At 38.9% G+C, this 23178-nt stretch overlaps 1 protein-coding gene across 6 annotated transcripts in view; it reads left to right on the forward strand.

The window, feature by feature from the left end:
* Positions 1-23178, forward strand: part of ANKS1B (ankyrin repeat and sterile alpha motif domain containing 1B) — a 1327097-nt gene that overhangs the window by 444081 nt on the left and 859838 nt on the right. The window lies entirely within an intron of this gene.

Genomic DNA, 23178 nt, shown 5'->3' on the forward strand with positions numbered 1-23178 from the left:
AAAGGAAAAGACCATAAGATCATAAGAACTTATCCTTAGAGGTTCATATAATCCATCCCTCTAACTTTATAGGTGAGAAAACTCGAATCTGAGCAGTTCCAAGGCTTCATTTCGAAATCTTCCCTTGGTAATTGGGAGAAAAGGGACTTATATTACTATGTTAAAAGGGGTGAGAAAATTTTTATAAAATTTTGTCACAATATTTTAAAACTACTAATTATAAATAAGTAGTAATTGGTATAGTGCATAGAGAACCAGCCTCAGAGTCAGGACATGAGTTCAAATATTTCCTCTTATACGTAGGAACTATATGGATCTGGGCAAGTCATTTTATGTTTTGATGCCGCAGGTGAATGTTGAGCCTTTGTAGATCTGTGTTGATTGAGGCAGTTTCCACCCTGGAAATTCCCTATACCAATGAAATCACAGCTTTGGACCAAAAGAAAAAAAGAGAAGTAAGGGAAAGAAAAAGAATTCTCTCCAATATTTTAATCATTATTTTTTTCTCCAATATTTCTTGTGCCTTTATTTTTGTATCTTTCTAGATTTGCTCTCTAATTTGAGGGCTTGTTTCTCTAAGGAATTCCTTAATCAATGACACTAAAGTTCCCAGCTCTAAATTTGTGCCTTAATCTATGTCTCTAAATCAATGTACTCTACATCTATGTACTCTTATATTTTCTTTTAAAAATATACATTTATTATGTTGTTGTTATCATCATTAATATTGTATCTTCTATTTAGTAAGAAAACACAAGAAATGGGAAATTTCCAGTTATCACTGATAACTGTTTATAGATAAGAAAACCTTCAGATTATGTTTATGTGGGAAAGTCTCAGATTAGGTCTCTAATAACAAATGTATATCTGAATAATAAATAAAAATGAGTTTTAAATATAATTTACAAAGTATACATATATTTCCATGAAACGTATGTATTTGTACATATATTTCTATGAAATATGTGCATTTATACATATACAATTGGGGGTGTATAATCTTGAATCTCTCCCTAACCTTAGTTTTCTCTTCTGTTCTCCTTTCCCTGGCTTCATTCTCCTCTCCTTTCTCTGTCCTTTGACTCTGTGTATTCCTTGCTCTCCCCCTTCTCTTCTTTGTTGGGTTTCCCAGTAGGCGGCTTGCAGGCAGGCTTTAGAAATATCATTTGGGACAAGCTGTTCTGTGATATTTCATTGAAAATAGAACTTACAAAGCTGTTTGCATCATGCTGCTGCCAACAGATGGACCGGGCACATTGAATTGGTGGTGTGCTCTACCTCGCTCCTTCTGAATGGATATCCTCAGATCCAAGGGTGGGTGGAGGAGAGAGGGGAGGAATTTTGATTCTAATCAGAATCATTCAGCATTGCCTTAGATGTACAGAACCAGCAGCTGCTATCAGTCAATTTCAGCACAAGTCTCTGTTTTCAAGGCTGCTTTGGTCAAAATGAGCAGCGGGGTTCTCGGTACCTTTAACATTCTCAATGTGGCATCAGCTGGATGGATGTGTGTTGCTCAGTATGTGGGACTTGTGTTCATAGCTGAGAACAGCTTCCTGGAGATGGAATTTGCAGAGGCATGTCTTCAAGAGAGTCATGACATTGGAGCATTTCTCCAGACTAGGGGGAGATGTGGAGGGAAGGAACAGAGAACAAAGACCAGATGTAAAGTTTACTCCCCTTTTCAGAAGAGTGGGGAGGCCATTCCACCAGATCTAGCAGTAGAAGCTAAAAGGCAGCAGTGATATGGTTCTCATTATTACATAAAAGTTGAACATTATTTGCAAATACTTTCAAGAACAGGGTAGGATAGAATGAAATAGAATAGAATCCTAGATTTTAAGGGACTTCAGAGACCATTGAATCCAACCCTTTCATTTTATAGATGTGGAAAACTGAGGCAAAGGGAAGTTAATTTACTTATCTAAGTTCATACAGCTAGTTGGTGTCTGTGGTGGAAATTGAACCCAGATATTCTTGACTTCAAGTCCAGTGCCCTGTGCCCTAGGCCAGGCTGAGAATAGGGCAGAACACAGAGGGCTGGGCTACCATGGAATGAATTGGGAAGGGACAGAACAGGATGGAATACTTTAGATGAGAAAGTACTCTTAAAAAGCATTGAACCAAACCCCCTCATTTTACTCCTGAAGAACATGAGGTTCAGAGAAGGCATGTGACTTACTCATGATTACCTAATTTCAGAATCAGAACAAGGGCCCATCTCCCTGTTCCTTTCCATTATACCATGCTGTTTCTCCCAATCAAGAATAAGTCAACAAGTATTTATAAGTGTTTGTTGCTTTTGATGCTGTTCATGTTCCTGGGAGCCCACTTGTGGCCAACACTCTTGAAATAGAAGGTAAAATCAGCAGCTGTCTTTTAGGTCAGGTTTTAAAAAAATTGTTGTTTAGTCATGTCAGACTTTTTGTGATCCTATTTGGGGTTTTGGCAAAGATACTGGAGTGGTTTGCCAATTCTTTCTCCAGATGATTTTACAGATGAGGAACTGAGGCAAACAGGGTTAAGTGACATGTCCAGGGTCACACAGCTAGAAAGTGTCTGAGGCAGGACTGGAATTCAGGAAGATGAGTCTTCCTGAATCCAGTCCTGGCAATCATAGCTGACCTTTTAAAAACTACCATTCATTATTAAAAACAAAACACGTGTCAACAGCTGTTAAACTTTAAAGTCTCCTTGACTTTAAATGAATACCTGATACACTTTCTCTCTGGGATATTGTGAAGGGGACTCAGGGGAGTGTGGTAGAAAAAACACTGGATTTGGATCCAGAGAGAGAAGACCTGGATAGAAATCCCAGCTCTGCTACCTGATACGTACGTACATACATACATACATACGTACGTACATACATACATACATACATACATACACACACACATGCATACATCTGTCCTTGTACAAGTAAATTATTTTTGTTTCTTTGGACCTCAGTTTCTTCAACTATAAAGTAAAGGCTTTAAATTCAATGGACTCTAAAGTATCTTCCAGTGACAAATCTCTGTTCCATATTTCCTATAAATATCTGAAAGTTTCACACAGGGCTAAATCAGAAACTTATGAGGGTAACAATTTAATCTCATGATCACTACCTAGTGATATAATTTTCACTTTTTAAAAAAAGGACCTAATGACTTCAGCAGGCAAATGTACCTGCCTTAGAAAAGATATCAATTGGGCTGCAATTAGTACTTCTATAACATTGCTTCCCAGGCAGAGAGTTGTGGTCCTTTGGTCTGTTTCTTGGTAGTCTTCACTGACCTGTGACCTTCTGCATTTTCTCACTCATTTTTTTATTTGAAAGATTAGGACCGTCGTGCTAGAGACAATGGACAACGTTGGTGTTGGGGTAGAGGCAAAGCCTTAGAGAGAAGAGGTAGAGCGTGTTTTGTGAAATTTATAGTTATGTCAGGGATTTCAAAAGTTCAGATAAATTATTGGATAATGTTTTTAAGGCATTATTACTTAATGGGAGATTTCAGCACATGGAATAAAAGTTTGACTCAGCCTGGCTCTCTGATGAGAAATCTAAGAAGTATAAAATTCCTGCTTATGGATCCAAAGACATTTTCATTTGATAATAAGCATTATTGACCTTCATGAGGGCAAAATATTGCATGGCATCCAAAGTATTCAACTTGACACTCTACCTGTAAATATGATGCTAATTTATGAATTTATTATTATTCTTCCCTGAGGAACACTAGCTGATATTCAGTCTTATTACTTGGGAAGAACTGTAAAAAGTATGTATGTCAGAGACATAAGAGTTATTTTATTTATCATACAAGGTGAATTCACCAACATTCTTGTTTCTCCCAAAGGAGATCTGAGGTCCCTCTGAGATCCGAATTTCTATAATTGTATGAGATACCTGTATCTTATCTGTTCTGAAGAACCCATTCCACAAATGAATAAAATCTATTAAAAAAATTATTGGCTCACACGTCTGTGACTTCAAGCAAGTCACTTTGTTTCCCTGGGTCTCAGTTTCTCTCCGTGTAAAATGAAAGGGTTTGACTAAATGACCTCTGAGTTTCCTTGCACCTCTAAACCTCTGCTCCTATATGACCTGGCTTCAAATTCCACTTCTGATGTTTACCACCTACGTGACCTTGGATAAGTTATTTCATTTCCTGGACTTTAGTTCCTCATGTGCGTAATGAAAGGGTTGGACTAGATGCCCTGTGAAGTCCTTTTCTACTTCACATGTCTGATTCTATGATGCTAATAGTAATTGAAAGGAGAGGAAAGGAGGATAGAGTAGAGTAGGGATGGCAGAGTGGAGATAAGGTTGCATTTATATAGACAAGTGATTGTAAGTATGTGGACTGTTCAGGAACTGGGATCCTTAAAAAATTTCTTTGGGATCTTCTACTGAGTTGGTTTTATTTGACAAAGCCAATAACATATTACCTCTATTTTTAGCTGTACATCATGTATTTGTTCATTTCTTCTTTGCTTTGTTCTATCTCCTTTTCTTTACTTTTAATTTTGTAAATGTACTGTAATGTTTAACAGGAAATGTTCTTAATTCAATTGGTAATGAATATGAAAGATTTATGTGGACCAGGGAACTTAGCTCCTGGTGTCTCTTTGAAGTTCAAGGATCTCTGTTCCCAAGTCAGGGCCGTATATTTGCATTGGGAAAAGAACAATGGCAGCTTTTGGTCCATTGACTTCCCTCAATCTCTTGTTTTCAGTAAAGGGACCTGAATCACTTTGGCATTGATGATGACTTTCATCAGACATCAGTGCCTAAGTTACGGATCCAGTGGCATCTGTTCAATGAGCTGCTCTCTCCCATGCTTTAATTCACCCTGTTGATCATCTCTCCCTGCACATATTTCTTTAAAAATGGAATATTTGCTTTCTTTCCTTTTTTTAAGCTGCAGTATCTTAGATTTGGAATTGGAAAGGAAATTTGGAGAACATCCAGTTTCTTGGGAACTTAAAGGACGAATTGAAATCATCAAGGTGAATTAAGAAAAAAAAAACATAATGCTAGAGGTACACAGTGGATAGGATGCTGGAATAAGAGTTAGGAAGATCAAGAAGCAAGTTCTCATCCAAAGTCAGATGCTTACCACTTGTGTGGCCCTCCGCAGGTCAATTCTTCTTTGTGCCACAGTTTAGTCATCTGCAAAATGAGAGGGTTGAGAGTTTTGGCTCTAAATCTGGGATTCTATGATACCATCTAGGACAAGTGAAGTGAGGGGGCAGCTAGGTGACTGAGTGGATAGAGCACCAGGAATGGAGTCAGGAAGACCTGAGTTTAAATCAGACCTTTACTATCTGTGTCACCCTAGTCACTTTACCCTGTTTGCTTCAGTTTCCTCATCTATAAAATGAGCTTGAAAAGGAAATGGGAAACCACTACAATATCTTTGGCAAGAAAACCACAAATGGAAGTTACAAAGAAACAGACATGACTGAAATGACTAAACAGCAAAGTGAAATGAGAACTCTGTTGTATTATTCACCAATGAGGCTACATCTATATATGCCTAGTTCTGGGCAACTCAGTTTTGGAAGTTCATTGATAATCCAGAGGGTGTCAAGAGAGGGCCACCTAGGTCGGTGAGGAGCTATGACTCATGCCATATGAATGTTAAATGGAAACATGGTGGCTGATGGGCCTGGAGAAGGGAAAACTTAGGGACCTGGTAGCCATTTGCAAGAATTTTAAGAGTTCTTGTATTGAAGAGAGATTTGCTTGGAACTTCTTAGTTCCAGAGGGCAGCAACAGGATCATGAAAGTTGTGGAGAGAAAATTGGGGCTGCATATAAGGAAACATTTCTTAATAATTGTAGCTGTCTAACAGTAAAATGGGCTCCTTGTGGAAGAAGGTGCCATTTCCCAAGAGAGTGTTTGATATCACCTCATGTACTATTGAAGAGTTTCTCAGGGTCACTATGAATTTCATAATAGGTAATCTTTTCTTGTGGGGATTTTAAAGATGATTTTGCTTGTTTCCTGTGACCTCTGACCCATCCCCAATAAGCTCATTACATCACTTTTCATTGGCTGTCCCTGATGCCAATAACTCTAGCATTTAGCTTAGTGTCCAGTGCATGGTATAGATTTAATAAAGGCTTGTTGGTTGATTGATTAAGAACAAAGACTGGTTTTTGTTTTAGTTTCTCTAATGTCCGGTACAATGCTTGATATGTAGTTGGTACTTAACGTGTGCTTATTAAATCCAACTGAATTTTCTGTGTTTACTGTAATAATCTCAGTTTCAGCTCTCTCTCATTTATTTCCATAGGTCAGCACTGTCTCTCAATTAATTTCTTTGCTGAATCTGGAACATTATATTGTGCTGGGCACTGCAGGGTTATAGGTCGCATATTCCAAGTTTAAAAATAAGAAAACTGAGTGGGTATAGAAGAAGCAAAAGAATTTAGCTCCAAGAAGCAGGAAATTGCATGCAGAGACTTTTAGGTAATATATTTAAAGAAAAATCAGGTCCGGGTTAATGGAAAGAAATGACAATTTTAAAAGAAATTATATTCTTTTTAAAACTTTCAAGTGTTTTAATAATGCTGATTTATACATCTGTAGCCTTTTACCTTTGGCAGTAAGCTTTATGAGTATTATCTTATTTGAGCTGAACAGCAACCCTATGAGGTAAGCCCTACTGGAGATATTAACCACACTTTATGGATGATGAAACTAAGGTGGAGAGAGGTTATGTGACTTGTCTAGGGTCACTCAGTTATTACATAGCAGATTTTTTCCAATTTGGGGTTGAAATCTTGCCCCTCACACATAGAAAAAATCTTAGCAAGTCCATTCATCTCTCCAGGCTATTGTTTCTTTGTCAGGAGGAATTGTACAGGATGATCTGGACAGCACACTAAAAAGGAGAGACATCACCTTGCTGACAAAGGTCCATTCAGTGCATGGCTGTGAGAGCTAGACTATAAGGAAAGGTGAACACCCCTGAATTGACACTTTTGAATTCTGGTGCTGGACAAGACTTTTCTAGTCCCTTGGACTAGAAAGAGATCAAATCAATAAGTACTTTAAAAATTAACTTATGTATAAAAAATTACATGATATACCAAGATAAGGTCAAAATGGGTACGTGATTTAGATATAAAGGTGATGCCATAAGCAAATCGGGAGAGCAAGAAATAGTTTACCTGCCAGATCTATGAAGAAGGGAAGAATTTATGACCAAACAAGAGATAGAGAACATTATAAAATGCAAAATGGATAATTTTGGTTACATTAAATTAAAAAGTTTTTGCACAAAGAAAGCCAATGCAATGAAGATTAAGAAGGGAAACAGAAAGCTGAGAAACAATTTTTATAGTCAGTGTCTCTGATAAAGGCCTCATTTCTAAAATATATAGAGAACTGAGTAAATTTATAAGAATGCAAGTCATTCCTTAATTGAGAAATGGTCAAAGGATATGAACAGCCAGTTTTCAGATGAAGAAATTAGAGCTATCTATAGTCATAAGAAGAATGCTCTAAATCACTACTGGTTAGAGAAATGCAAATTAAAGCAACTCTAAGATATCATATCACACCTATCAGATTGGCTAACATAACAAAAGAGGAAACTGATAAGTGTTGGAGAAGATGTGGGAAAATTGGAACACTAATGCATTATTAGTGAAGTTGTGAATTGATCCAATCATTCTGGAGGACAATTTGGAACTATGTCCAAAGGGCAATCAAACTGTGCGTACCCTTTGACCCAGCAATACCACTACTAGGTCTGTATCTCAAAGAGATCATAAAAAAGAGGGAAGGACCCATATGTACAAAAATATTTATAGTAGCTCTTTTTGTGGTGGCCAAGAATTGGAATTTGAGGGGATGTCCATCAATTGGGGAATGGCTAAATAAGTTGTGGTGTATAAATGTAATGGAATAGTATTGCTCTATAAGAAATGATGAGCAGACAGACTTCGGAAAAACCTGGAAAGACTTACATGAACTGATGCTGAGTGAAGTGAACAGAACCAGGAGAACACTGTATACAGTAATGGCAACATTGTGCGATGACCAACTTTGATAGACTTAGCTTTTCTCAGCAGTACAATGATCTAAGACAATTCCAAAAAATTTCTGATGGAAAATGCTCTCCATATCCAGAGATAGAACTATGGAATCTGAAAACAGATCGAAGTATGTTATTTTCTCTATTTTTTAGTTTTTGTTTTTTTCTTTCTCATGGTTTTTCCCTTTTGTTCTGATTCTTCTTTCATAGCTTTCATGCACATGTATAGCCTATATCAGATTGCACACCATGTTAGGGAGGAGGGAGGAGAAGGAGAGAGAAAAAATTTGGAACTCAAAATCTTATAAAAGTGAATGTTGAAAACTAAAAAAAAAAGAAATTAACTGACTATTCATTGGAAGGACGAATACTTAAGCTGAAGCTTAAGTATTTTGGCTATATAATGTGAAGACAGGACTCATTGGAAAAGACTGGTGCTGGGAAAGCTTGAAAGCAGAAGGAGAAAGGGATGGCAGAGGACAAGACAGATAAATGGTGTCATGCAAGCAATGAGCATGAGCTTGGACAGACTTTGGGAGGTAGTGGAGGACATAGGGGCCTGGTGTGCTATGGTCCATGTGGTCACAAAAGGTCAGGCATGACTCAATAACCAAACAACAACAACATGACCTAGCCTGGACCAGTGGTCCTTTGATGCCAAAGCTCCCAGCCTCTTCACTATTTCATGTTCTCTCACTGTTTTAAACATTTTTAGGTATGAGATGGACTGGAAAAAATAAGCTAATAATGGGAATGAAAATTGCATATTTTGTATCAATAGAAAATAAAAGGTTTTCAGCCATGAGAATAAGAAATGTCTATTCTCCTTTTAGAAGCATAAAACTAATACATGTTTAAATTGTGAGTCACAGAAGATGCAATTGGGGATATTCAGTTTGACTGACAAGGGAAAAAAGAGATTCTCATTATCTTTTTAATTTTTGTTTGGGACTGAGTCATCCAGAAGAAAATTGTCAAAAGGAAATTGTGAGAAAAAAAAAAAGTTTACAGAAAAGGAAATTGTGATAACCAAGAGTGGGACAAAGTGGATGAATGAAGTATATTTGAGAGGGGCCCAGTGAGAAGGACAAATTGGAATGGAAGAAAGGGCGTGGGGGGGAAATGATGCTGTATTCCATTCCTATCAGCCAGGTGGAACACTCTATTGGTGCACATTGGCAGGACTGCATGCTTCCTTTCTTCTGGGGTTCCTGCCTTGGCTATTCCTCTGAAGACTGGGCTAGCTACTGGAAATGAAACCCTGCTCTACACCTGGAGTCTGAGTCACATGTTGCTTCTGCTGATGCTTTTTTCTGAATATCTTCTTGTCTTCATACACAGTCCGGGACCTCCCCATCCAGGAACACCACTCCCCTGTGTAGGTCCCGTTCTCCCTCTGCCCTGAATCTGTGTCTCAGAACTGGGCAGTGGATGACAAAGCTGCCAGTTGGCACCTGACACCATTGAAGATACCTCTTCTTGCCCTGATGCACAGCGTCTGCCTGGGTGATGGATTGCTGTGCAATCATCCTACTTACTGTCCACAGACTTCATTAACTATCTCCTCATGTCAAGCTAGCCTGGACAAATTAAGTTGTGGCTTTTTTCTGGATTCCCTCCTCAGGATTCTATCTGGCATGTTTTCTAGATCTGTCTAGAACGTTTGTGGAGCAGATCTCACTGCATTGTTTCCTATCACTCTGCCATATTGACTCTCCTCCCAACCTCCTTTTATAGGTGAAGAAAGCAACATAGGCTAAGAGAAATTAAATAGTTTGCCCAGGGTCACACAGGAATGAATAAAGGAAGAATATGAACCCAGGTTTTCTGATGCCAAATCCAGAAAAAAGCAAAGAGGAAGGGACCATTGGAGAATATGTTCAATCAGTTGCAAACATGAGAAGAAAACTCAAAAGCCTGAAAAGAGAATGAGGCAGTTAAAAGAAGGCTGCATCTGCAGTCTCATGCCCCAGGTTCGAATTCAGCCTTTTGGTAACTTTTGCGACCTTGGGTGAGCAACATGGTGTAGAAAATACAGTCCTGAACTTGGAGTCAGGAAGAGCTGAATTGTACCACAGGCACTCTCAAGGTGTGTGACTCCCAGCATTTAACCTTTCTTGGCCTCTGTTTTTTTTTTTTTCCTAAAGAATGAGCTAGTTTTTCTTGATGACTTTTAAGGTCTCTTTCAGCTCAAAATTCTTTCACCCTCTAAGGAGAAAACAAGAATAAAGGAACAGTCATGATGTTTTGAAATTAACTCTAGAAATCTCTTTGGGTGGCATGGCATAGTGGATGAAATGTGGGGTGTATTGACAGGAAGATCTGAGTTCACATCCTGTCTCTGTCACTTACTAGCTATGTGATTCTGGGCAAGTCACTCTGCCTCAGTTTCCTCATCTGTAAAAAAAATGGGATTATTAGCAACTCACTTCCTAGGATTGTGAGGATCACATGAGATAACATATATGAAGTATATTGCACCCCCTAAATAGCTATGTAAATATGAGCTGGGCAGCTAGATGGTGCTGTGGGTAGAGTGGCAGGTCTGATGTTAGGAAGACCTGAGTTCAAACGTAACCTCAGATACTTACTAGCTATGTGACCCTGGAAAAGTCACTTCACCCTTTTTACCTCAGTTTCCTCATCTGTAAAATGAGCTGGAGAGGGAAATGGCAAACCACTCCAGTATTTCTGCCAAGAAAACCCCACATGGGGTCATGGAGAGTCAGACATGAGTGAAAAACTCAATAACAAGAAGGATCTTGTGCTTAGAGTAGCATACCTTCCATTCAGTTAGTTAGATAATCTGTCAAAAACTATATGCAATATATATTAGCATTCTCTGCTTCCCTGTCCTTTTATTTTTTACCACCCCCACCATTGCTACAGAAATGGAAAGGGACCACACAGAACCGAGGGCCATTTATGTAGTTTTCTTTGTTTCTTGGGTTGCCATGGCCAGTCCATGGGGCATGAGCCTCTGGGTATTAGAACCCTGGTCATCTGAATGTGGCCCCAGTTTCTCACTGAGCCAGTACTCAGAAACCTGCCAACATGGTGGGGTAGTATATAGGGTAGAGAAACAGCATAGGATAGCAGAAACAGTGCTGAGTTTTGAGTCAGAGGATCTGGGTTCAGATCCTGGCTCTGTCCGTTACCATCTGTATGAACCTGGATAAGTGTCTTTACCTCTCTGTGCCTTATTTACTCATGTGGAATTAAGAGGATGGGACTGCATGACCTTTAGGATTCCTTCTAACTCAATGATCCTATAATCTCAAATTCTGAATTAAGCAAACAGTCAAATAATATATAAATGTGAGGCATTATTATTGTTTTAAGTGTGTCTTCTGTGATGCATTTAAATTTTACCAATCCTCACTTTCCTCACCTATAAAATAAGGTACCTGGAATAATAATAATAGCTAACAATTATATAGTGCTTACTATGTGCCAGCACTGTAAAGTGTGAAGCACTTTATAATTATTACCTCATTTGATATTCACAACAACCCCCAGACGTAGATGCTATTATCCCATTTACAGATGAGGAAGCTGAGGCAAGCAGAGGTTCAAGTGACTTTGCCCAGGATCTCAGAGCTATTAAAGGTCTAAGGCTGGATTTGAACTCTGGCCCAGGACTCTATTCATAGGGCCATTTACTTTACCTGAATTAGATGTCATTTAAGGATCTTTCCATCTCTGTAATCTGTGAATTTATGACCCTAAATTACTTATTCTCCCTATACCACAGTTTCTTGATCTGTATAATGAGGTGGCCTTATTAGGTGGCCTCAATGTCCTTTCTAGCTCTGTATAATTGTGTCACCTACCTGGGCCTCAATTTCCTCATCTGTAAAATAAAAGGGCTGCACTAGATAGCCTCAGAAGTTCCTTTTAACTGAAGCTCCTAGAATCCTACAAAAGTGACAATATATTTTTTAAAAAAAGAGACCCTTTTGTCACCTTCATCTACTTCTTATAACTGATTACAAATTGTGACTCTTGCTGCTGTGATTTTTTCATTGTGACTCCTACTGCTGTGATTTCTTTCCTGTTGCCATGGATCTCCTTCTGGCATCAACTTTGGTGTGGCTCAGAGAAGACTTTCTTGGGATTGTTGAAGAATTTCTAAGAATGAGCCTTCCTCCCCACAACCACCACTCAAACTCTAAGCACGGCATTGGCCCTCCTTTTCATCCCCCCCCACTTCTAGCCTTGATAGATTCAGGGATGATTACTGGGGAAACACTTTTCCTACTTTCTCTCTTGATTTTTTTCCCCTGCTTGCCTGCATTTTCTTTGTCTTCAACATTAAGTTGCTTTTGTGTACAGCTCATCTTGGTGAGGGTCTCGGGGAACCAACAGTCTGCCCACTCTCCCCAACTGCACACATTTTAGAAACATCTATGGAAAGAGCTAGGCTAGATATGTGGAAGAATTTGGAGCCAGAGCATTGACAGGTGGGAAATCTGAGTGTAGTCATCAAAATAGCCAGTGAAACAAAATAGTCAGTGGTGCGAAGGGTGATGGGGCCGGGGGACACACAATAGCTTCATATTGATAATGAGACTTCAGATTTCTTTAGCTTGGTCCTTTTTTTTTTCAGCCAAAGACAAGGTTTATTAAAGATCCACCATATTAGCCAGACTCTTAAGGAATCTGAGCACCTGTGAGCTATTGGCTAGTTTGTAAAAATCTGAGCAATGGCTAGATTCTAAGAATCTGAGCACCTTAATAGAGACAAGATGAACCTTATGTACAGAAAGACTGTGGGAGGGATCTAGGAGTGGCCAAGTAGTTTGGGGTGACTGGAGGAGGGGTCTAAGGAAGATCTGAATGGGAGTGGCCAATAAACTGGGGTGAACAGAACACTTGGGTACTTGGACCATGTGGCCAAGGGAGAATGGAGTCTAGTTAGGATTAAGTGAGGGAAATGGCCAGGGGCCATTGGGAGGTAAGACAATGGAGGGCTAGGCTAGGTTAAGGGTAACAGAGAATTGGGAGTTTAGCCACAGTGAAAGGCCAGTGGATGAGATTATGGCCTTAGGGGAATGCCAGAGATTTGGCCATGTGGGAAAGTTCAGGGTTTTTCCTTTTTGGGTCAAGATCCTGTCCTCATCATTCCCCCCTCAAACAAATGGGACCCAAATTCTTTTGGGGTAAGGGGTGAAGGTCTTGGCTTCTGAAACTGCTTCATGCTGGCAAGGGGCATAGAGCTGTCCCTGCCTCGAGGGGGTCCCAAAGAGGAGGTTGACTGGAACTGAGCACAGGCTGCATCCAGGGAACTATGTAGAGACGTTGACTGGTACTCTCTGTTTGCTACCAACTGTAGGTGAATGGCCTGCAGTCTGAAGACACAAATCTGACAGAAAAGACCACAAGGGTCCATATATGACAGGATAAAACTTCCTTACCTCTGTTTGGATTCAGATAATTCAGTTTTCCAACCATGCAGTATCAAATCCACCTCATAGCCAGACTCAGGAATAGCCAGGTGGGTAACATTCCTTTTCAAAGGAACATAATGGGGAAACTGAGCCAGGAGGATCCCATCTTCGACTGAGGCTAAAATTGTCCTCTCAGCTTTTCCCAATGCTGACTTCCCATCAGCATGACATTCTCTGAGTAGCTTGTGGCATTTATCTCAGATGGTAGATTATTGATTATCGATAGATTATTATGATCCATCAGACAACTCAAAATAAAATCCTACTAGCTTTTACCTCAAGCAGCAAGTTTCACTAATCACAGTTTAGGAAAACTTTTCCAGGATTTATATCTCAAATTTAAATTTGTCCTGGTATAAAAAGTTAATTGTTAGAGATTTCTATATACTTGCAAATTCTCAGCAAATCAAAACCCATACAAGTTCTTTGTCAAGTTTACACATTAAACCAATAACCAACCGTAGCCAAATTATTTTAGTGGTAACCAAACTCTGAAAAGTTGCTTGAGATAACTGATACAAAAAGTTCACCAATTTGAAACTTGAAACAAACCCATTACCAATCAGGTGACTTCAGCTTGGCCCTTTCAATAAGCAGAACTAGAAGCAATAGGTGAAGATTCTTAAGAGGCCAGGTAGACTTTGGGGTTGAAAAATGGATTAACAATTAAAGCTATTGAGGCAGCACCAGCCCTGAAGGCAGGAGGGTCTGAATTAAAATTCAGCCTCAGACACTTGCTAGCTGTGTGTCCCTAGGCAAATCACTTAACCCTGATTGCCTCCCCCCAAAACCAAAAACAAAGCCATTCCTAACTAGACTAGTCTAATTTGAGAGGTAGTGGGCTGTACTGTGCAAGGCCCAAGGAACACCTCCTTGGAGCTCCTTCAGAAAAGGAATAGCAATACTGTAGAGAAGGTTGTTGGTCATGTTCGGTTGGGGCTAGACTTTGAACTCTGAAGGCCTTTCCTACTCTTCTATTTTCTTCCTCTTGACAGTCTCCTGGAAAGATTACCAACCCAACATGATTCATTTCTTCCTTTCCTTTTTTCTTTAAAAATATATATTAATACTTTTTGTCTTTACAACCTCTTCATGCCTTAATCAATCCCTCCCTTTTCCTACCTATTGAGCCATCTGTTGGACAAAGAAGAAGAAAGAAAAAAAAAAGCTCAGCAAAACCAGTTAACACATAAACCATGCTTGACAATGTTTATAATATTCTATACCCATAGCTTCCCACCTCTGCAATGCAGGGAGGGAGGTATATTTTCTCAATCCTTCATTGGGTCCAAACTTAGTCATTTGATATATTTTGCCTTTGTTTTACTTTCTTTTCTTAGAAATACTTTTTCTTGTAACTTTTATCACCTGAATTTCCCAGAACCTCTCCTGTACTTCTGAGAGTGCCATGCTTTATTAGAAAGAATTTTAAAAGGGGGAAAACAGCTCAGCAAAAATGAACTGTTATATTTTAAGAAGTTCAAAATCATATATAGTATTATACACCCACAAGAGTTCTCCCTCCTCCCCAGTACCATTTCTACAAAGAATCAAGGGGAAATGTCTTCTCATATCCCTTCTTTGGAGACAGGCTTCTTGAAAACTTCACAGCATTCTGTTTCAATTATTTTATTGGTCATGTAGCCATTTGCATTGTTGTCATCACCGTGGGCACCAGGGTGGCATAGTGGTTAGAGCACTGGGCTTGGAATCAGTAAGACTCATGTTCATGAGTTCAAATTCAGTCTCAGACATTTATTAGCTGTGAGTACTGAGCATGTCACGTAACCCTGTTTCCCTCAGTTTCCTCATCTGTCAAATGAGATAGAAAAGGAAATGGCAAACCACTCTAGTATCTTTGCCAAGAAAACCCCAAATGGGATCACGAAGAGTCAGACACAACTAAAATGACTCAATAATAACATCATTGTGTATGTGGTTCTATTTCCTTCCCTTTGCATGAGTTCATCTGAGTTTTCTGATTCCTTTGTTCATTCCTTAACATAGGTTTGTTAAGCACCTATTCTGTATAAACTGTAGGGAATATTGATTTTAAAAACCAACCAGAGCTTCTGCTAGTTGACAAGTTGCTAAGATAAGGTGTTACTCCTCTAGCAGCTTATGAACAAGTAGGGGAAGAAAGACATATAAACAAATGGTGCCAATGCAAAAAAAAGATATAAGGTAAGGTCAAAGGACTGACTCAAACACTTATGTCTAGAATGCTCACAGTACTATAAAATTATAGCATTACGCAGCTCTAGAGATCTGAGTCACCTGGTTCAGCACCTTAATTTTTCAGATGAGGAAACTGGCTGAGAAAGGGGAAGAGAACGTTATAATTTTTGATCTAAAGCTGAAAGGAAACTTAGAGTCTTTTAGTCTAATTACTTCATTTATAGATGAGAATTTTTTAAGTTAACTGAGATCTGGAATGGGAAAGTGACTAAAGATGGTAGATCTAGGGTTGGCCAGAAATCTAGTAGAATCTAGTACAATGTCCTGATTTTATACTGAGGGAATTTTTTAAAAGGAAACTGAAACCCAGAAAAAGGAAGTGAATTAGGATCATTAATCTAGAGCTGAAAGGAACTGTAGGAAAATCTAGCCAGATCTCTTAATTTCATATATGGGGAAAAATCAAAAGGGAGATTGAGGCCCAGTTACTTAGGATCATAGGCCTAGGGATACAAGGGAGCTCAGTGCTCATCCAATCCAAACCCCTCATTTTAAAGATGAGGAAACCGAGGCACTGAGAGGTGATGTTGTTGTTACAAGCTCATACAGGTAGCGGCAGAGTTAGTATTTGAACCCAAGTCTTCATGAAATAGATAACTGTTGAGTTATACTGTAGATGACAGGTTAGCTTGGCTAGTGATGGCGGAGTAAAAAAATATGAAGCGAGGTCCAGAAAAAGGAAGGCATATTTGGAGATAAGTATATTTGTATATGGGAATGATGGAAGAAAAATCTGGAAAGAAGGGAAGGGGCCAAATTATGGAGTGCCTGGAATGACAGGTGAAGGATCTTAGTGTTGGAAAGGATCTCAGAGACCATGCAATCCATTGAGTACCTCAACGAGAATCCCTCTACAGAATCACTAAGAAGTAGGTGCACAGCCTCTTCTGAAAGATCTCCAGATAGAGGGCATTGACTAGTCAAATCAACATGCATGTATTAATATTTACTACAGATCAGACACAGTGCTAAATACAGTGAGAAAGACTATCTCTTCAGGTAGTTCATTACACTTTAAGAGAGCTTTAATTTTTAGGAATTTTTGTCTTAAGTAGTGAAGTACTTAACTGTTAAATTCAGATTGGAATCTCTCCCATTCTGCACCTCTCACCCATTGCTCTCCATTCTGCTTGTGTGTGTGTGGCCAATGGAACAAGTCTAAAACTGTCTTCATCCTGACAGCCATCCAGATCCTTGAAGACAGATAGCATATCTCCTTTTCCCAAAGTCTTCTCTTCTCTCAGTTAACTGCCTTTAATTCCTTCAACTAATCCCATCTGGTGTGATCTGAAAAACTTTTATCATTCTAGGTGTCTTCTTTTAAATGTTCTCCATCTTGTCAGCATCCTTCCTAAAATGTGACTACCAGAACTGAATGCACTTCTCCAGATGTTTTCTGGGCCAGCAGATTCTAGTGTGGCAAGAGAGAAAACCAGAAGAGTCGCAGTTTCAAAGAAGCCAATAGACACAAGAGTTTTAAAAACTAAGACAAAAAGATAGGAATTCAATTCTTTGTTTCCACAACAGCTACACCCCTCTTCCTCCTTCTGTATAATGTGATATCTTCTTTTGTCTTTATAAAATTGATATTCAGGATACATAGGAAGAAACATATTTCCTTCATTTGTTTCCTCGGCTCCCATTTCTTTTTATAGGGCTAGCAAATAATTATCTTTCCAGTATAAATGTGTTTGGAAGAGGTGCCATAGTGTTAAATCAAGTCTTTTAGAGAATTGTGATGCGCCAGCACGTTTCACCTTGTGAAGTTTCTAGAGATGCTAGACTGGTAGTGAGAAAATATCATCTTAAACTCGAAAGGGAAACTGGCTTTTCCTAATCTTTTTCTAAACCATTACTGTGGGTAACAATGAGGGAACAGATTCTCCATTTTCTAATGTGTTATTTGAATGATGATAAATGCTAAATGTCTTAACATAGGATGGTAGTTCTGGAAGGGACATTAGCAAATATGAAATCGTTGGATCCTAGAGAGCTAGACAGGACCTTAGAAGTCATCCCCTGCAAACTACTCATGTCACAAATGAGTCACAGAGAGGTGATTTGACTTACTGGAGGTCACACAGTAAGCTTCTGGGCAGGCACATAAATAAAATGCTTGTTGATTTATCAACTGATCCAGTCATATTGTTTTATGGAAATCTTGATGTTTTCGCTTCCTAAGTGTGTGAGGAAGAGAGAATAGAACAAATCAAGAAGGAGACATCTATGTTATCACTGTTCCCCTTAATAATTCTGGCCTGGGAGAGTCATGCAAGTCAAGATATCACCCGTGATGTCATCGGTCTTCTGAAAATGAAGACCCAACAAGGACAATAACCTCGAACCTTCAGAAGATGACAAATTTTGCCTAATATTCTTCCATTTGGCTTCAAATGGCCAAGGGGGCTTTACTGAGAGTCAAGGAACAAACTCTTCTTCCAGAAGAGAGGGATTCCTTATATCCTATTTACCATATATCCCTGATTACAACTCTATCCTACAATGTCCCACCAGTGGCCAGCTACCATAAAAGAATACAAAATGTCGTAGTCTGACATGACATCGTATCATATCACATCATATCTCCCTGGAGCTTGTATTCCATCCCAATCATCTCTATAGAGCCTGCCATCACCTCTTGGTGACCCAGAGTTTATCTGCTAGTGTTTGAGATGCCATCTGCCTTCTCCCACATCTGCTTGCCTTCAGGGCATTTCAGACCTCATTATCACTTCCACCAGACAGGGTCAGGGAATATGACAGAAGATGGAATTCAAGCAAGCATGTCTTTTTTTTTTTTTATTACATATCAGTTTGAAAGAAAAAAATATTTAAAGATTTGGTATGAATGACAGTAAAAGCTATTGGCTAAGAGGAAATTTGGAGATTATCCAAAAATTTGCTTTTGTCCTTGTATCCCGAATATATTGCCTGGCATATAGTAGGTACTTCATAAATATTTGGTTGTTAATAAAGTAGGTTTTTTAAATCCCTTTTACCACCTTTCCCAGAAAATTGAGGAAGAACAGTATTTATTCAAATGGTGGTTTTCTGCACTCATTTCACAACACATTATAGAATTAAATGATTTACATTTTAGATTGTTGTGTAGACAGATTTGGGGGACTTGCTTTGTGCTTTCATCTTCTATTTTTTCTGCCTCTTTCTTGTTTGATTAGTGGCTTAGTGACAATCCCCTTATAAATTATTTTCCTAACTTGCTTTGAAAAGGCGTTTTTAGGTTTTTATTATTTTTTTAGCCACAAGTTCTAGTAGGTTAAAAAAAACCTGTTTTTTTTAATGTTTATTTCTCACTCCACACTACCTCCGAATTCCTTTGCATTTAGATATCTGTGAACATGTTAATCATCGTCCCACCAAAAAAAAAAAAAATAAGCTTCTTGAGGGTAGAAATAGGTTTATTTTTATTTCTGTATTCATACTTCCTAGCACATAGTAAGGCATTCAATAAATATTTAAATTGCACTGAATTACCTATCTTCTAGGGTCATTGTGAGGAATGCACTTTGTAAACCTTAAGAGGCAATGTAAATATAAGTTATTATTGTTCACAGGATGGTAACTCTAGACATTGTAGGGCCCTCAGAGCCCTTCGAGCCCAACCTTTCATTTTATCTGTTACATTTTAAATTGTTTATGGTGCTTTCTTTACCTTTGACCATCACAATATTCCTTTGAGGCTGGTGGCACAAATTTTCCCCATGGTACAGATGAGGAAGTTGAGGACGCCTGAGCCTAAATGACTTACCAGGCCAGCAAGTGGTGAATCCAGGATAAGATGGACCCAGGTTTTGTGGCTTCAGTGATGTTTCCATCATGGCATTTTGGGTACTCTTACTATTTAGAGTTGTAAATGGGCAAGATGATTTTTAGCTAAATAGAATGAGCCATTCTGGTGTATAGGGGGCTCTTTCAGATGAGGTGGTGTGACCTGGTAGATAGTGTGCTGGACTTCAATATCAGCAAGACTTGAATTTAAATCCTGCCCCCAGAACTTCTGAGTTGTGTGACCAGGAGCGAACCCTTTGACCTCTTTGAACCTCCATCTACTTATCTGTAAAAGGAAGCTAATAATACTTCTAGTACCTACTTCACAAGACCAGTTGAAGTAATACATGTAAAGTGCTTTGCACACATTAAGGAGCCATGGAGATGTAAGCTAGTGTTATCCCCGTGATAACAAATTATGGGAACATTTATTTGTCTATTTTTAAAAATACCTCTATATCAGGATGAGCTTGTGGTGGTAGCTGCTTAGGACATATTTTCCACAAGCTATTTTATAATTACTTCCTGCTGTCCTTACACTGAATTAAGCTATTAAGAACTATAAATAAGTATCTCAGCATGAAGACTGAAATGGGGTATTTTTCCTGTTTAATTCCTACCATATTTTTAATTTGAAATTGGCTTCTTTGAAATATTCATAGGGATCAATTTGCAGGATTTAATTCAGGGACTAGTTTCTGCCTGTCACCATTAAGGCTGGGTAGTGAGTTCTAAAGTGATAGACTAGATCAGTGGTTTTGGAGGCTGCAACAAATCGTGTAGAAAACTCTTCCATTTTAATATTTTTGTGCCTTGGAATTGTAGATTTTGAACTCAGAGGGACTTAAAGGTCATCTAGTCCAATGTTTTTGTTTTAGAGACTGAGACTCAGAGAGGTGACTCAATTTACCCACTAAATTCACACAGGTAATAAGTGACAGAACTGAGATTCAAACCCAGGTTCTGTGACTCTAAACCCAACGTATTAGGCTGCCTCCAAGTCAAGAGTTCTGGAATAGCTATCTGGAGCTCAAATATCTGGTAGGTAACCAGTGTGTTCTTGAGTTTACCTGTATTGTTGTTGATCAGTCATTTCAATCATGTCTGACTCTTTGTGACCCTATTTAGGATTTTCTTGGCAAAGATATTGAAGTAGTTTGTCATTTCCTTCTCCAGTTGATTTTACAAATGAAGAAACTGAGGCAAGCAGGGTTAAGTGACTTGCCCAGGGTCACACAGCTAATCTGAGGCCAGATTGGAACTCATGAAGACAAGTCTTCCTGACTCCAGGCCCAGCTTTTTATCCACTGTGCCACCTAGCTTCCTGAGTTCACCAGTATCTTGACTCAAATTTACTTGGTTGTCTTCAGAAATGGTCAACTAATCAATGGTAAAACAAGGAGCCTATCTTAGTCACTGATAACTTCTTTGTCTGGCATTCCGGTCTCCGCGGTTTTTTTTTTTTTAATTGAGTTCAACAAAGGATGAATACGCACAGCACCATTATAGGGAAGATACAGAATTTGGATGAGATAAGAGTCCTGCTCTCAAGAGTTTACACTTCAATAGGGAGATAAATTGCAAACACAGATAACTAATGCATAATTATATAGTGTAAGTACCTCACAGAGATAAAAAAAAAAAAACAACAAAGTGTTTTGTGGTTTCTGAGGGTAAAAGTAGTTATAAAATTGGTAGGGGAGACTTCAAGGAGGAGGAGTTGTCATTTTATTTGACCTTTGAATGATGGTTAGGAGTTGAAAAGATGAAAAGGATCATGTAACAGAGAATTCTAGTCACAGAGAATAGTCAAGGCACGGTAGGAGAAAGGCAAGAGGGAGGCAACTGATTTCTGTTTGTTGGGAAAAAAGTGTATAGGTAAGAATGCCATATATTCAGGCTGGGCAAGTGATGGGACTCTAGATTTGGGAAGGCCTTGAATGCTATTTGTGGAGATACCAGTTGCAGAATACAAAGGCCTTTGGTCAGGGGGAGCCTTGAAGATTTTTGAGCAGAGGAGTCATGTGACTAGATCATTACCAAACATGACCTGACCCATTGGGCCACCTCCTTCTAATACCTGGCTTGCCTTCAGTGGTGTTTGACCAAAGATAAAATAAGTCCTAGACATTAAGAGGGAGGGAACAAAAAACTGAGTAAACAAAATCTTCCCTTCCCCTAGGCTTGCTTTAGTGTTTTAACAAAATCCCCATGAGTTGAGGTAGTTACGTGAGTCTGCGGTATTTAAAGAAAGATGGATACCATTTCATTAATTCTTTCCTATTTCTTACCCACTGTGTTTTCTTTTCTGTTTCTTCTGTCTCATCAGATTGTTAACAATGGTCTCTGTGGATTAAGTCACAGGAAATGACTCAGCTAATTGGTGGTGATTGGGTACCTTCTAAGGCTCTTCAGTAGATTGTCTGCTCCCTGATTTGGCCTTGATCTGCCATTCTGGCCTTTATCTACATCGTTCTCTTCATGCTAACTGTACTGTGGCCAAATAGTATAAAGGTTATTCTCTGAAAATTACCCCCCCCACTTTCAAACCTCCATTCTTTTAATGACATTCTTCCTTCAAACCAGAAGGTCCTTCTCACAAATCTCCACCTTATAAAATATAGTCCATTCTTCAGGGCCTAGATGTTTGACTCCTCTGGCCAGCAATAGCCTCTTATTCTTGGAACTAACAAAGCAGCAGAGGGTTGTGGGTAGAGCTCTGGACTCCGATCGTGAAAACCTGGCTTTGAATCTTTCCTGAATGGCTCACTAGGTGTTACTGTAGTTCCCCTAGGGTAATCAGTTAACCTCTGTGAGCCTCAGTTTTCTTATCTCCAAGATAGGGATAGTAATGTGTTAGTATCATTACTCATCTCACTGGATAGTTGTGAAGCTCAAATGAGATATGGTATATAAAACTATTTACGAATCTTCAAATACTGTATGAATTTGAGCTGTAATTATTTTCATCACCATTATTAATTTTCTTACTCTATATTTTGATTCTGGGTAAATAAATGCAAGAACCAATACTTAGGAAGTACTTATTATATGCGAAATACTATAAACATTTGGAATACAAGTACAAAAACCAGACAATCCCTGTCCTGTAGGAGCTTACCTTCTAACAGGGAGAGGCTCCAAATCAGGGTTATTTTGCTTTGGGAAGTTAAAGGATTGAGGATTAGAGTCACAGGGAAGCAGACTGATACATACCATTTCAGTAACAGGGCCAACTTTGGCTTGATTATGTTTCCAGAACATTATGGAAATGGGAGTCGAACGATGGGGAGGGTACATGCAGTGGAAGCCAAGAAGACATGCACTTTTTAAGTGATTAAGATGGTGGGTGTGAAGAGTGATGCATAGGCAGTGATGGCCTATCCTGGTAACATGAGCTCTAAGACAGTTGTACCCGAGCTGAAAAGGTTAAGCCCTTCAGGGCATGATCTGTGTTCCAGAGTAAATGGAATTTGGGTTCTTGGTAGAAGATGGCTGGATCTCAGTAGATGTCAAAAAGAAGATGAGGTTTTGATGGATAGTGAGAAGATGATTGGGGTGTAAGGTTCAAGAGAAGAGGCATTGTATTTTCTTAAATTTTGTATCTCCTACAAAACACAGCATAGTTCCTTGTACAGAATAGGCACTTCATAGATGTCTTTTGA

This window comes from Vombatus ursinus, unplaced genomic scaffold, assembly GCF_900497805.2.
Source record: "Vombatus ursinus unplaced genomic scaffold, bare-nosed wombat genome assembly UNPS02011334.1, whole genome shotgun sequence".
In the NCBI taxonomy this organism is placed as follows: domain Eukaryota; kingdom Metazoa; phylum Chordata; class Mammalia; order Diprotodontia; family Vombatidae; genus Vombatus; species Vombatus ursinus.